The sequence below is a fragment of the Tachyglossus aculeatus genome, chromosome 12 (assembly GCF_015852505.1).
Source record: "Tachyglossus aculeatus isolate mTacAcu1 chromosome 12, mTacAcu1.pri, whole genome shotgun sequence".
Taxonomy (NCBI): domain Eukaryota; kingdom Metazoa; phylum Chordata; class Mammalia; order Monotremata; family Tachyglossidae; genus Tachyglossus; species Tachyglossus aculeatus.
Window position 1 is genome coordinate 31,368,237 of NC_052077.1, and position 15,900 is coordinate 31,384,136.

The 15,900-nt window shown below is 41.4% G+C and overlaps 1 protein-coding gene across 1 annotated transcript in view; it reads left to right on the forward strand.

Moving 5' to 3' along the window:
- The window catches only part of TLL1 (tolloid like 1), a 193,138-nt gene that overhangs the window by 9,279 nt on the left and 167,959 nt on the right, over positions 1 to 15,900 (forward strand). The window lies entirely within an intron of this gene.

Here is a 15,900-nt window from a genome sequence, read left to right on the forward strand (position 1 = left end):
AATGGATGATAATAATATCAGGTTGGACACACTTCCTGTCCCTCACTGGGCTCACAGTCAAAGTAGGAGGGAGAACAAGTATTGATTCATCGTTTTACAGGAAATCGAGGCTCAGTGAAGTTAAGTGACTTGCCCAAGGTTCCACAGCAGGCAAGTGGCTGAAACAAGGTTAGTACCCAGCTCTTCTGGCTCCTGGGCCTGTGCTTTTTTGACTAGGATCCTGAATTTTTATATATATATATATATTTTACCTTTTTAATGATATTTGTTAAGCACTTATTATGTGCCAGGCACTGTACTAAGCACAGGGGTAGATCCAAGCTAATCATTCCGGCCATGGTCCATGTCCCACTTGAGGATCACAGCCTTAATCCTCATTTTGCAGGGGAGGCAAGTGAGGCATAGAGAAGTGACTTGCCCAAGGTCACTCAGCACACAAGTGGAGGACCTGGGATTAGAAGCCAGATCCTCTGATTCCCTGGCACGTGCTGTATCCACTAGGCTATGTACATATAGAGAAGCAGCTTGGCTCAGTGGAAAGATCATGGACTTTGGAGCCAGAGGTCATAGGTTCGAATCCTGGCTCTGCCACTTGTCAGCTGTGTGACTTTGGGCAAGTCACTTAACTTCTCTGGGCCTCAGTTACCCCATCTGTAAAATGGGGATGAAGATTGTGAGCCCCACGTGGGACAACCTGATCACCTTGTATACCCTCAGCCCTTAGAACAGTGCCTTGTACATAGTAAGCACTTAATAAATGCCATTATTATTATTGTTATTATGGGTTCTAATCTCGGTTCCGCCACTTGTCAGCTGTGTGACTTTGGGCAAGTCACTTAACTTCTCCGCTCCTCAATACCCTCATCTGTAAAATGGGGATTAAGACTGTGAGCCCCACATGGGACAACCTTGATTACCTTGTCTCCCCCCAGCGCTTAGAACAGTGCTTGGCACATAGTAAGCGCTTAACAAATATCAACATTATTATTATTCTCCAGTTCTTAGGACTGTGTTTGGAGATGTGGGCTTTTCATGGCCTTTCGGTTTTATGATAATATTGTAGGCTTTCACAGAATCAAAGCGAGAGCATGGGAAAGAGGCGGCTTTACATATTATAGGGTGGAAGGAAGTCCAGAATACGGTAGAGATAAGGGAGAGTGTATGCTGTGTAGGGGGTAGGAGTAATAAGACAACCACTTTGCTTGTGTATTTAGTACTTACTATTGTTAGCTTCTAGAATAGGGTATTGTCAATTAGGCTTCCAGGGGCCTTGAGCTAGCTAATGGAATGCTAGCTTTGCCTAGCTCCTTAGGAGATGTGGGGTAATCCTATCAGCTAAGCTGTTCTTGGGAGGCTAACTGTACATTTGTATAAAGAAGTTTTCTACATTGGCTGTTAATTGAAAACCCAAGAGTGGGCTTCTTAAGCGCCTTGCCTACCTGATTTGTCTCCCAACTGTTTACTTGAAAAGATATTTTGCTTTACTAGCAGAGAAGTCTTATCAGCTAAGACCCTCCAAGCTTAACTGTATATTTACGTGAAGAAGTTTTGTAAATTGGCCATTTTCTGAAATCCTCTGAAATCCCAAAAGGGGGATTTTTAGGTTTTCTGAGTCTGTCCCGCAACAATTTACTTTAAAACAATGTACTGGCAAAAGTCTTTTTTTTAATAAACAGTGTGATGGGAAGATATATTTAGAACTGCATACATCTACATGGGCTTGTCCAGGACATAAACTTATTCTAGATTTAAACATACTGTTTCTTCAGATTAAAAGAATACGCTTTAGGACTACCTCAGGGGAAAAACCAAATTCCTTTATGGTAACTCAGTATTTGGACTTTAGACCAAGTTGACTATGTTAATTTATTTAGTTACTTTGGATTCCCTGAGGCAGAAATTCATGTTTTTTGGGGAAAGGGAGATATTCCTGCTATTTACTAAGTGTCTCTTTCAGGCTTTGCTAGGGGTGAATATGGCAACTCTGAAATTTCAGCTTATCCTTGAAACTTCTGTACATGTGCTCTGCTCATTCTTTCTCAGTCTCCCAAATATCTGACCCGGCCAGGCGCAGAGTTAAAAACTGCTTTATGAGAAGGGCATTATTGTTGGCCATCAAATGTTATAGGGAACCCCTGGGGAAGCCAACAGCTGCCAATAGCCACACCAAGGTCACTCTGCAGGTATGGTGTCAGACTTCAGTATCCTGGCACCGTATTCTTTTCTCTCTGTAAATGCCAAGTGTGCTATGCAGTAACTGAGAAGTTTTTATAGTTTGTAAATTTTTCACTTCAGGCTACAGAGAGTCTATACAGTTGAAATCCCTGTCTGGGACTTAAAGCGCTTTAAAAACACACGTAGGAACCCAGTGGATTAGCGGTGACTCTTCAAAAAAAGCAAGCAAACAAAAACTAAAACTCTGAGCTCTATTCAGCTCTTCTTGAAGATGCTCGGGTCTTGTTGGAGACTTGGATGAGAGATGTTGGAAGTCCAGGCCCAACAGAGGGGATCAGTGTGGCCAGTGGAAAGAGCGTTGGCCCACAAATCAGGAGGACCTGGGTTCTAATCCTGACTCTGCCACATGACTCCTGTGTGACCTGGGCAAGCCACTTAACTTCTCTGCCCTTCAGTTACCTTATCTGTGAAATAAGACTGTAAGCCCTATGTGGGACAGGGACTGTGTCTGACCTGATTAACTTGCATCCACCTCAGCGCTTAGTTCAGTGCCTGACACAGTCAATGCTTAGCAAATACCACAAAAATAAAGGAACAGAAAAAACAGAGGTTGGGGGAGAGAACAATGGGCTCATCCACACTGCTGGAAACCCAGGGATCCAGTGGCCTCTGTCACTGCCATGGAATTAGGGGACCGTAGTTAAGGACATGCAGCTTTCCCTAGATCTCAATTTATTATCACAAGAATTGATTCAGGCTGAAAATACCAAGAGACTCAATCAGTCAGTCTGTCTGTGGTATCTATTGACCACATACTGTGTGAGGAACTATACTAAGCACTTGGGAGAGTAAATATAGTAGAGTGGTAGACACGATACCTGCCTCCAAGGTACTTTCTAGTTGGGGAGACATGTTAACATACATTACAGAAAGGGGAAATGGCAGACTGTTAGGGTATGTGCAAACTTGCTGTAGGACTGAGGTTGGAGTGAATATCAAGTGCTTTAGGGGAACAGATCTGAGTACATAGGTGACGCAGAAGGGAAAAGGTAATCATGCTTCCTGCTCATGAAGAGCTTTTAGCCTAGAGAGGAGCTCTCTGGACACAGTGAATATTCAAAACATGCCATCTGTTGCCGAATTGCACTTTCCAAGCGCTTAGTACAGTGCTCTGCACACAGTAAGCACTCGAATGAATTTATTCATTGAATGGGGTGAGACTTTGGTTGAAACAGTTCATGATGGGGAGAAGCCACTATAATGATGAGTTGCTAGAGGGAAAGTTAGGGAGAAGCGGAGACCCAGGACCACCCTGCCCCCAGTCAGTCAGTCAGTCAGTCAATCAGTCAATCCTTCCATCCTATTTATTGAGCGCCCACTGTGTGCAGAGCACTGGGCTGAGAGCTCAGGAGGCCCAAGTCAGCCCCATAACCAGTTACTTCACTGCTTTGGGCCTCAGTCACCACAGCTGGGAATTGGGGATGGAGCCTGGGAGCCCCACGGGGGACAACCTCATTTATAATCATCATCGTTATAATAATGATGGCATTTATTATCATAATAATTATAATGATAACAACATTTATTAAGCGCTTACTATGTGCCGAGCCCAGGCTTGGGAGTCTGAGGTCATGGGTTCAAATCCTGGCTCCACCACTTGTCAGCTGGGTGACTTTGGGTAAGTCACTTCACTTCTCCGGGCCTCAGTTCCCTCGTCTGTAAAATAGGGATGAAGACTGTGAGCCCCCCATGGGACAACCTCATCATCTTGTAACCTCCCCAGCTCTTAGAACAGTTCATGGCACATAGTAAATGCATAACAAATGCCATCATTAGTATTGTTAAGACTGTGCCCCCCATGTGGGACAACCTGATTACCTTGTATCTACCCCAGCGCTTAGAACAGTGCATGGCACATAGAAAGCGCTTAACAAATACTATCATTATTTATTATTATTAATACTATTTGTTATTATTTGCAGTAGTATTCTCCCAGTGTCTGTCTAGGATCACCTTCTGTACAAGTCCCAAAGTGACGACTTTGGGCAAGTCACTTCACTGGGCCTCAGTTTCCTCATCTGTTAAATGGGGATTAAGACTATGAGCCCCACATGGGACAACCTGATTACCTTGTATCTACCCCAGCGCTTAGAACGGTGCTCAGCACATAGTAAGCACTTAACAAATACCATCATTATTAGGATGTAAGGATTAGGTTGAGGGTGCTAGTGGGTACTACCATAGCCATTAGGGTGGAGCTGTCAATCACTAGTATTAATTAGTGGTCTTTGCTTAATGTGGGCAAAGGGCAGCAGAAAACCACAGTTCCTACAGTTGTCTTTGGTTGGCAATGTTGGGAACTGGAATGGATGAATCAGTTATCTACCTTCTTTTATGCTCCTTTACTTCACCATCTCCTGTGGTGACTTTAATAATAATTAATAATAATCATGGTATTTGTTAAGCGCTTACTACGTACCAAGCACTGTACTAAGCACTGGTGTAGATACAAGACAATCAGTTCCCACATGGGGCTCTCATTCTATGTAGGAGGGAGCACAGAACTGAAGCACAGAGAAGTTAAGTGATTTTCCCCAGGTCATAGAGCAGGTATGAGATGGAGTCTGGATTAGAACCCAGATCCTCTGACTCCCAATCCTGCTCCCTTTCCAGTAAGCCACACTGCTTCTCTGAGCAAAATTGTTCTTTTCATTTCTGTAGCCCAAATCAACAATTGGTTGAGCCCGTTGTTGGGTAGGGACCGTCTCTATATGTTGCCGACATACTTCCAAGCGCTTAGTACAGTGCTCTGCACACAGGAAGTGCTCAATAAATACGATTGAATGAATGAATGAGTGTAAATACCTCGAATTTGTTTAGCCTTTATTTTTTCAAAGCAGTTTCACATCAGTGAACGCATTTTGTCTGTGAGAGGTGGGGAGATGCGGTTAGTACTGTATTTCCATTTTATCAGCAAGTAAAACGAAGGCGTAGAGTGGTTAAGTGATTTGCCCAAGGGCATCCTGCAAGTCAGTGTCAGAACTGAGACAGGAGTCTTGTCTCTGAAATCCCAGCCGGCTTCCACCAGTTTAAGTGATCTCTATGATGTAAATGGATTTCTATTCTACAATGAACTGGCAGAGGTGTCTCTTTACTACTCATCTTGATCTGTATCCTAGTGGAACTAATAATTCATTTCAACTACGATGCTTGGACTCTCTTCCTGAGTGTGTAATATCCATCCGGTCTTGCGAAACATCATATAGTTTTTGGTAAAACAACAATAAAATGACATTTTTAGTGCAAATAGTTACGTGGAAATATTTTTAATCAAGGCAAGAAAATTGCCACAGGTATATTTGGCATACCACTTTTGTCATCAGTGTTAAATGAGAGCCTATTTTTTTTAATCAGGGAGGTGAGATTCCAGGAATAACCAGGAGTAGGATTATGTTTCATTTGTGGTAGTTTTAGTAGTAGTATAATCACTCTTTCCCTAGATCTTGATTTATTACCGTAGGAAATTGTGCAGGCTGAAAATATCAATAGGCTTAAGGAGGGTTTGGAAAAATTCATGGGGGAGGATCACGTGGCCTAGGGGAAAGAACACAGGACTGAGAGTCAGAGACCTGGGTTCTAAACCTGGCTCTGCCAGTTGTCTGCTGTGTGGCCTCAGGCAAGTATTCACACACAAAAGGCACTTGACTTTTCTGTGCCTCAGTTTCCTCATCTGTAAAATAGGGTTTAAATAGACTGTATCCATTCTGCTTAGCTTGTAGTGATCACAATGCTTAGCACAATGGTTAACACGTAAGTGCTTTACAAATGTCATAATTATTGTAATTATAACAATTAAGAAAATGCAAATCGACTTCACAGAGGACCTGTGAAGGTGTGCCTTGGTGTGTGGCTGAATCTCGAAGAAACGTCCCACTCTACGTGAATCTCGGTACGTAGCCTTTCATTAGCGCATATTTTCATGGCAGGAAAGAAAATCCATGGTGCCTTAGTATGTACACAAAAATCACTGTGATATTCGGTCAGGATTTAGCTAATCTGAACATAAGGCCCTGTGGCATAAAACAGCCATCTGTTTAGGGAGAGTAATTCAAGTATAAGTAATAATAATAATAATAATAATAATAATGGCATTTGTAAAGTACTTACTATGTGCAATTAGCAATCAGCATGAATTCTTGAGTACTCTTTGCCACTCTCCATATTCACGCTGCTTATGATGTGAATACCAATATGCTGACTTGCGGCTTTTTCTTTTAATATTTGTAAACAGAGATTGGATTAAGACAGGTAGAGTTCAGTTATGATTTAAAATAGCTCCTGGAGTTGTCTTTGCTCGAGGTATGTGAAAAATGATGCCTTAGGAGAAAGAGTGCCTTTCTTAACTATGGAGTTGTAAACTTGAGTGAATACGGAGAGTGGCGAAGAGTACTCAAGAATTCATGCTAATTGCTTGGATAAATAGTTTACATGAGTAACAGTGGATCCAAATTATTTTTGAACATCCTTATTTTACATGATTTCATAATTCTTTGAGTTCAGATAAGTAATCACTGTTCTTTCCAGGGCCATCCTGATGAGGTGTCTGGACTAGATATTCAATTAATTGACATTGTCTTGGTAATAATAATAATAATGGCATTTATTAAGCGCTTACTATGTGCAAAGCACTGTTTTAAGTGCTGGGGATGTTACAAGGTGATCAGGTTGTCCCATGTGGGGCTCAAAGTCTTAATCCCTATTTCACAGATGAGGTAACTGAGGCACAGAGAAGTTAAGTGACTTGCCCAAAGTCACATAGCTGACAATTGGCAGAGCTGGGATTTGAACCCATGACCTCTGACTCCAAAGCCCGTGCTCTTTCCACTGAGCCACGCTGCTTCTCTTGATATTTGTTGAGCACTTTCTGCATGAACAGTACTGTACTAAGTGCTTGGGAGAGTTGGTAGAAGTAACGCCTGCCTACAAGGATTTTACAGTTTAGTGGTTTCGGGCAAACTGTGGAATGAGTATGAGGGTTTTTGAAATAAATGCAATTGCAAAACTAGCCTAGTTTTTAAATTAGAAGTGTATGCTTAAATCATTTTTGTGGGTCCCTAGATAAGGAATTACTTTTCAAAACCTGGCACTAAATGCTATAACCTCAACTCTGTTCTAAACTAGCCTGTTTTTGAATATCCCCATAAGATTCCATTTCTGGGACACTACTGATCAGAATTTTCCATTGAGATGTCGACGTGGTATTTGTTCTTATGCATTAAGTACTTAATGAGTGTGAATGTTCCTTCTTTCAAGAAGGAAGGATTTCTTTCAAATCCCCAACCCTAATCTGTGCCAAAAGAAAGTTTTGATTTTTGAAGTCTACATGATGTGGAAAAGTACACCTCATTTGCCATTAAAAGCAAGGACTCTCTGTCATTCATAATGCAGGTTTCTGAAAGTTCAGTTCAATAGGGGAATTAGTTTTCCAAAATTGTGTAGACCCCCAGAAATTAACATCAGACTATCCCACTATTATCAGGACTTTCTCCTTCCTCTCCTAATCATTATCTTTTCCTTTTCAGCCAATCAATGATATTTTCTGAGCGCTTCCTCTGTGCAGAACACTGTACTAAGTCCTGCCCCTGTTTTCATTAGTTTTGGAAAACACCATCGTCATCAATCATATTTATTGAGCGCTTACTGTGTTCAGAGCACGTACTAGGCGCTTGGGAAGTACAAATTGGCAACATATAGAGACAGTCCCTACCCAGCAGTGGGCTCACAGTCTAAAACACCACTGTGTGCTTATAGGAAATACTGTGTACTACAAATGCAGATCCTGTCTACTTCCTCATGCCGTTTTGACGATCTCATTGCTAATTAGTGGCCCCTTCCCTATGTGCACAGGGCAAGGAGAAGAAGTGAAATGAACATTAGTCAATCCTGCTATTGGGGAGAAATGTGATCAGAGGTGTGAGGGAAGAACTTGGATTACTCGTCATTCCTCTCCTCAAAAAACCTCCATGACTAATCCGTTTCTGTCTCAGACAACAGGGAAACAGCATGGTCTAATAGATAGAACTTCGGCTTGGGAGTCAGAGGGACCTGTCTGCTGTGTGACCTTGGGCAAGGCACTTAACCTCAGTTACCTCATTTATAACATGGGGATTAATACTGTGAGCTCTATGTGGGACAGAGACTGTGTACAACGCAATTATCTTCTGTCTACCGCAGAACTTAGTACAGTGCCTGGCACATAATAAGTGCTTAAATTCTATGAAAAACATAGAATTTATGAAATTCTATGGATTTAAGGCCCAGCTTGCTCTTTTCTATCTCTTTGTTCCTTCATGGCTAATCCCTTCACGCTGCCTTGCTCGTGATTCTTCTGTCTCTGTTTCAATGCTCACATCTTTCCTTTGCATGGAATGAACCAATCAGTAGCAATTACTGAGTGCTTATTCTGTGCAGAGCACTGTACCCAATGCTTGGGAACTGCAATAGAATTAGTGGATACAATTCCCTCCCTCGAGGAACTCCTTTTCACCTTATATTTCCCAAACCGTGACCTTATATTCCCCAAACCGTGACCTTCTGCACCTTCAAAGCCTTGAAAAGTAACCTTTTCTGAGAGGAATTTCCTGAGAAATCTACACTTTCCTGTTCTCATCACCCATCATCCACCATAGCAGCCATGGGTGTTTTTATTTTAATTCAATAAAATGAATTAAAAGCAATTAACTGCTTTTGTGAGGCATGGCGTTTCCAGTGCTGTCCAAATGGAAGGGTTCTCCTGGGAGCTGCATGTTCCAGAATCCCTGGTGGATAGCCCCCACACAACCTATCCATGAAAGACGTTGGGCCCGGACCCTTTGGAATTTTAGGCCTATTAGGGACGTTATCCCTGGACTCAGTGGTGAGGCATCATTCATTCATTCATTCACTCACTCATTCAATTGTATTTATTGAACGCTTACTATGTGCAGTGCACTGTACTAAGCGCTTGGGAATACAAGTTGGCAACATATAGTGATGGTCCCTACCCAACAACGGGCTCGCAGTCTAGAAAGGGGAGACAGACAAATCAGTATTTCAGCCATTGTCCACTAGATCCCTTGAGGGCAGGGATCATGTCTACCAACTGTATTATGTTCTCCAAAGTGCTTAGTACCATGCTCTGTATACAGTAAATGCTCAAAAAATACCAGTAATTGATAGATTGTTTCTGAGTCCTAAGGGAGAGTGACAGAAGCAAGGAGAAAATGCCCAGAATTTGTACAGTAATTGACAAATGCTAAAGAAACTAGTAAAATAGGAAAATTAACTTTAGAATATATTTGAAAAGTTTTCCAGCAGGCAATAGGTCATTTCAAAAATGGAGTACTGTTTTATCTCATTTGGAAGATCTGATTTCGTGGGAATTTGTCGGGTTTTTTATGCTTTTATTCCTCTGATGAAATTGTATTTATACACAGCTCTCCTTTAACATGGGGGGTTGCATTCTTGAGGAAGCCCGCATTAAGGATAACTTTCACTGTGGTACTCACCCTGCCCCTGGTGCTGTGACCATGGGAGCAATTGTTTCCTCCAACACACTGTTACAAAGAGGAATTCTCAATCTGCACATCATTTCCTAATTCTCCTATTCCATCCTGTTCTACCCAAAGCACATCGTGAAAGAACACCTTCTGGATAAACTAGCTTCACATAGTATTTGCTTTAAATGCTCAATGCGAGGAAAAGGTTTTGTTATTTTCCATTTTGGGGCTTGTTTAAAAAGAGTATTTGGATCTTTATGGTTTTCAGTAAGAGTTGAAGGCAAGGTGGTTTTTTTGCTTCCATAAAGTAGCATTATAACTTTGGCTCTCATGTAAAAGCTTCTTCTGGGATCTCAGAGAAACAGTGATTTGTTTTATCATCTGTCAAACATTTCTCTGTCATTTCAAATTCAGATGCCCTGTAATTTTAAAAAGGATAGTAATCAATGCAGTTCGGCCTAGTGGGAACAGCATGGGCCCAGGAGTCAGGCAACCTGGTTTCTAATCCTGGATCAGCCCCTTGTCTATTGTGTAAACTCGGACAAGTCACTTAATTTCTCTGTATAAAATGGGGATTCAATACCTGTTCCTTCCACTTAGACTGTGGTCCTGTTTGGGACGGGGGCTATGTCCGATCTGATTTTTCTGTATTCACCTGCAGCACTTAGTATAGTACTTGGCATATAGTAAGCACGTAACAAATGCAATCAATTACAAATAAAATGTAATAATAACAATATAGAATTGATTCTCAGGCCAAACTCCCATTGTTGGATAGAAGACACTATACTGTGAGTCATTTCTTATTCAAATTGACTAAGTTTTCCAAGTATTGCCTTGGTCAGTGTGAGAAGTTAGAAGTGCATTTAGGAGCCTACTCAGTGTTTCTAATACTTTTAGGTTGATTGAATAGATGGATTTTATACCCATTTGTCTACAGGCTTAAGGCATGCCTCCAAAAATGAAAGCACAAAAGTTCAGATTTGATTACCTTAGTTTAATATAGGACCATCCAGGCATGTATGTTTACGCTGATCTTATTTCAGGATATTCACGGTAGGCTTAGTTATGATCAGAAACTCCGAAGGTTTCCTGAATTATTTGGAAAAAAATGCAAATGCTGTGTCCTTGTGGGACTCCGTTAGAAGGCCAGGAGGGAAGAGGAACCAAATATAACTCAAACCGTTATGAATCACAAGTGCAAATACAGAAATAGCATCAGAGCACTGGAAGGAGGCTGAAGAGCTGTATCTAGTTCAATTCACTGCCTCTAGCTAGGGCCATTCTTGGACTGCCCCAGAAAGATTATTCCATCTACCCAGGACCTGAACCCAATTGCAGTCCTGTAGACCTGGCCCAGCCAGGACTTGGTCAGAAAGATAGGGATTCAGGGTTTGTAAGAACTTCCCCCTTCTCTAAGATGTTGGACACATCAAACACCAAACTGGGCTCTTGTGAATAGGCTCCCGCTAGACCATAAGCTCCCTGATGGTAGGGATCGTGTTTGCTCTGTTGTATTCTCTCTGTTGCCTTTTTGCCCCCAGTCAATAAAGTTGGTTGAGTTTGATGATGTTCAAGAGTAGGGCAAGTCTATAATTATAATAATAATAATAATAATAATAATAATAATAATAATAATAATAATGGCATTTGTTAAGCACTTACTATGAGCAAAGCACTGTTCTAAGCGCGGAGGGGGATAAAATGGGATCAAGTTGTCCCACGTGGGGTTCACAGTCTTAATCCCCATTTTACAGATGAGGTAACTGAGGCTCAGAGATTTTAAGTGACTTGCCCAAGGTCACACAGCAGACATGTGGCAGAGCCGGGATTCGAACCTATGACCTCTGACTCCAGAGGAGCCCGTGCTCTTTCCACTGAGCCACGCTGCTTCTCTATAATGCTGAGTAGATTCCAGAGCTGTGGAAAGATCACAGGCCTGGGAATCAGGGCCCTCACTTCCCCATTTTTTAATTGTCTTTAAATCTGCTTTTGTGGGATTCATGCGTCATTTTCATAAAAGGGAAATCGCAAAGTGGTTTTTTAAATTTTGTTTGTAACCAAAACACGTAAACCAAAACAGACCATAAAAGGTCTAGACAATGTGTTTGTTTTTCTCTGAAACTGCGTTTGGATTTGTGATACGCCAATATTCCAGTGGTTTCTATGGAGTTTAAAGGCTAGGGATCTAATATGTGTACACTGACTGTCTGTTATCCAGAGGACTGTGGTGAAACCAAACTGTGTTTCTCTTTAGAGTTTAAAGTGGACTAGTATGTGATATTCTGTATATATCACTCCCTTTTTTTTTCTGAAGGGATTTCCACTTTATTTCTAGAGAACGATACATGATTTTGATTATACTGGCCCTATCTCATTTTCTAACAACGTTTCGTTATATTCAGAATTGCGAAGATGACTTTTAATGTCCCAACTTTCCCAGGCTTCTGATAGAAATAAAATCCATTAATTGTAATTGGGATTAAATGAAAAAATGAACCGCCATTACTTTAGTGATTAATTTTGCCTTGGTGATTTATTTTATGTGTTTTGGGGAGACGGTTCGTTGCTTTAAGGAAATGATTCAGTCTGAGGTGAAGTCAGACAGGATTGCCAACTGTTGAGAAGGATTTTTAGAAACAGAATGAATAAAATGAATGACTTTCCAATTTTTTACTGATCTGATTTTACATAAAAAAGTTTAGCATTTTAGAAACAACACCATTTAATGCTTTTCTACATCCAACAGTAATTTCATTTCTCATGCTTTGCCATTTAGCATCTCCAATGCTCTATTGTTTGTGGTCACTGCTTTAGTCACCCTACTGACCATTTTATAGTCATTTTTCCCAGTCCATTTTTGACAGCCAGTAACCCCTCCAGCACAGGAGTACAGATTTTATTCGTTCTATATGTCTTTGTTACAGCACGCTTTTTCAGTCGTGAAACTGTTTTAGCAGTTCCACGGCAAAGCATGCTTGGAGCAACGCTACACAACTGGCTTGCAATGATAATTTAGGATGCTTATAACAATTATAATAATCATTGTGGTATTAAGCACTTACTATGTGCCAAGTACTGTCTAAGTGCTGGCATAAATAAAATGCAATCAGATCAGCCACAATCCCTGTACCATATGGGGTTTTCAGTTTAAGGGTGAGATAGAACAAGCAGGTATTTAGCCATTTTGACAGTGTGAAGTAGTGGAAAGAGCATGGGCTTGAGAGTTAGAGGACCTCAGTTCTAATCAGGGCTCAACCATTTATTGGGTGGTATTTATTAAGTGTTTACTATATGCAGAGCACAGTATTGAGGACTTAGGAAAATACAACAGAGTTGGTAGATGGATTTCTTGCCAACTAGTCTAATAATAATAATGATGGCATTTATTAAGCGCTTACTATGTGCAAAGCACTGTTCTAAGCACTGGGGAGGTTACAAAGTGATCCGGTTGTTCCACGGGGGGCTCACAGTCTTAATCCCCATTTTACAGATGAGGGAACTGAGGCCCAGAGAATAATAATAATAATAATAATAATAATTATAATAATAATAATAGTATTCGTTAAGCACTTATTATGTGCAAAGCACTGTTCTAAGCACTGGGGAGGACTCAAGGTAATCAGGTTGTCCCACATGGGGCTCACAGTCTTAATCCCCATTTTACAGATGAGGTAACTGAAGCACAGAGAAGTTAAGTGATTTGCCCAAAGTCACACAGCTGACAATTGGCAGTGCTGGAATTTGAACCCATGACCTCTGACTCCAAAGCCCGTGCTCTTTCCACTGAGCCACGCTGCTGGAGAAGATAGACATTAGTATGACTAAATAGTTTACAGTATATAATTTAAAGGTACATAAATGCTGTGGAGTGAATCTCAAATGCTGAACGTTCACAGATCTACTACTTGTCTGCTGTGTGAGCTTGGGTAAGTCACTTAACTTCTCTGTGTCTTAGTTACCTCCCATGTAAAATGGGGATTAAAACTTTGAGTCCCAGGTAGGACAAGGACTTGTCCAAGATGATCAGCTTGCATCTCATGGCTCAGTGGAAAGAGCAGGGGCTTGGGAGTCAGAGGTTAGGGGTTCTAATCCCAGCTCCGCCACTTATCAGCTGTGTGACTTTGGGCAAGTCACTTAACTTCTCTGGGCCTCAGTTGCCTCATCTGGAAAATGGGGATTAATACTGTTAGCCCCCTGTGGGACAACCTGATCATCTTGTAACCTCCCAGCTCTTTGAACAGTGCTTTGCGCATAGTTAGTGCTTAACAAATACCAAAATTATTATTATTATTACCTACCGCAGCTCTTAGTACAGTGTATGGCACATGATAAGCACTTAGCACATACTATTAAAAAAAATTTACAGGTGAACAAACTGCATGATAAAGAAGTTAAGGGACTCGTCCAGAGTCACACAGCAGGCAAGTGGCAGAGCCGGAATTAGAACTCAGTTTTCCTGAATCCCAGGCCTATAACTCTTTCAACTACACCACGCTTGGTCTCTACTGCTTGTGTGAGCTTAATTGCAGCAACTGAAAGAAAGTGAAAGAAATAAATTCATTATTTCACCCAAACATTTGTTCAAAATGACAACATGCAGGAATGTGTTGGAGTGAATCATTTTTGAATAATGTTAAAGTTTAGAAGTAAGAGCCATTAACACCCAGAGCAGCCAAAAACAGAAGCTGCAGGCATAAATTAAAGGACACAGGTGACTTGTGAAAAGATCTGAATGTCTTGCACTGATTTTCGAAAACATAGACACATGCACACAGAGTTCTATTTTGCTCATTTAGCATGGACACACACGCACACAACTAGATGGAGTTTATTGGCCTGTGGGTATTCTACTTTCATCATTTAGCATGGAATACAGCACCCTAATCCCCTCTCAGGGTCATAATTGGAGAGTTTCCAGTACTCTACCAGTCTCAGCTGCGGGAGGGAGAGTCAGGCAGAGGCATACCAATTCCATTCCTGGTTTGGGCAGTGACTAGCAAGTGGGAGATAATCTGTTACAGGTCAAAACTCACCCATGCTAGGAAAGAGCAGCATGGGAGAGAGTCAAGGGCGAAGACTCGAGTTTGCTCCATGGAAGGTGGCAATGGTAAGCCACTTCTGTATTTTTAGCAAAAACACGCTGTGGATACACTACCAAAATGATTGCGGATAGAGAAAAGGATGTTCAGGGAGAAATGTGTCTGTGGTGTCGCTATGGGTTGATGACTAGATGACTAGATGGCATAAGATGAGACAGCACCCTTGTAAAAAGTCATTTACAAGGTTCTGAAGAGCTGCCACAGTGGGCATTTAGTCAGGTGGCCATGCTGATGTCAAGGTCCTCAGTATAGGTTGTGTGGTAGCACTAGTGTGCCGCCTGGCTCCAAAAACATCAATTCTGTCTTTCTCCTACTTTGCTGACAATTGGGATTAGGTTTAGCCTGTGCAGATTCATGCCAAAAATATAATTTTCTCTAAGAAAATTCAATTTAGGTACTGTCAATGAGCCTGACTGCGTGGAAGTTCTAGTGTATCTAGGTTACCTAGAAGAAGCAACGTGGCTCAGTGGAAAGAGCACGGGCTTTGGAGTCAGAGGTCATGGGTTCAAATCCCGGCTCTGCCACTTGTCAGCTTTGTGACAGTGGGTAAGTCACTTCACTTCTCTGTGCCTCAGTTACTCCATCTGTACAATGGGGATTAAGACTTTGAGCCCACTGTGGGACAACTTGATCACCTTGTAACCTCCCCAGCGCTTAGAACAGTGCTTTGCACATAGTAAGCGCTTAATAAATGCCATCATTATTACTTTTGCTGACTGTTTTCTAGGAAAAATATTCTATCAGGTTAATATGCAGATATGGAATTTAATTCACACTGAAGAGTAATGCTGTGCTTTAAGTATGATTTGAGCAGTATAAGTGAATAACAGTAATAATAGTTGTGGTATCTGTTAAGCACTTAATGTGCTGAGAACTATATAAACTCATTGTGAGCAGGGAATGTGTCTGTTTACTGCTATATTGTACTCTCCCAAGTGTTTAGTACAGTGCTTTGCACACAGTAAGTGCTTAATAATTACGATTGAGTGAGTGAATGAATAAGTACTGGGACAGATACAAGATAATCAGGTCAGGCAGAGCCCATGTCCCACATGGGGCTCATAGACCAATAGGCAGGAGATCAG